Source organism: Apaloderma vittatum, unplaced genomic scaffold (genome assembly GCF_000703405.1).
Source record: "Apaloderma vittatum isolate BGI_N311 unplaced genomic scaffold, ASM70340v1 scaffold18338, whole genome shotgun sequence".
NCBI classification, from domain to species: domain Eukaryota; kingdom Metazoa; phylum Chordata; class Aves; order Trogoniformes; family Trogonidae; genus Apaloderma; species Apaloderma vittatum.
In genome coordinates, this window is record NW_009730410.1 from 95,283 (window position 1) to 96,050 (window position 768).

Consider the following 768-nt stretch of genomic DNA (forward strand, 5'->3'; position numbering starts at 1 on the left):
GCCAGGACGGTCCCACGACGCTTTAATTCGAGCGTAAAGGTTCTAGGCGGTCAGAGCAACCCGTGGCTCCAGCTAACTCTCACCCAGCTGCCCTGCTCGGCAAGTATTTAAACTGCGCAAACAAAGCGGAGCAACGCACCCGTATGGAAATGCTAAGCTGCCGTATGTCATGTTTTGCCATTATGGAATAAAGGAAAGGAACAGCCCAAGTTGAAGGATGGGGAAGAAAGGGAAAGTGTGACTCGAAGATGAACAGACTTTAGGAGGAAGGAGGGCAAGTCCGGGACAGAGGGCGCTGCCTACCCACTGGCACAGTGACCTAAGGACAGAAGCCAACATTCAGCACAACTTAAGTTCAACCTGGATTTGGTGGGGTTTGGGGGGGGAATTTTTTTTTGGTTTTTTAAAGCATTTGCCATCTCCGAATCATGATCCATCAACATGCTTTTAAAAAGCCTGCTTCTAGGATGCTAAGTGGGAACGGTGCCGGGAGCGTACTTCCACCTAAGGGTACCTGCGGCGAGGAGGAGGACTTCTCCGGCGATAGTCGTCGCGAGGGCGCCTGCCCCAGGATGGAGGGGGACCCCGGTTCCGACTCCGTTTCTCACCGTTGGAGAGCTCCACCCTGACCCGGCACCCACACAGGGTCCTGGGGAAACGAGAAAAGAAGATACGGGCGCCATTTAGAATGTCCAGAGCCAAGTCCGTGTGCGGAAAAAAACCTACAGAAAGGAGAGAGGGGAAAAAACATAAAAGAAGGGGAAAAAA

At 52.6% G+C, this 768-nt stretch overlaps 1 pseudogene; it reads right to left on the minus strand.

The window, feature by feature from the left end:
- Positions 1-514: 514 nt before the first annotated feature.
- LOC104277980 lies at positions 515-722 on the minus strand (annotated as a pseudogene).
- Positions 723-768: the final 46 nt, after the last annotated feature.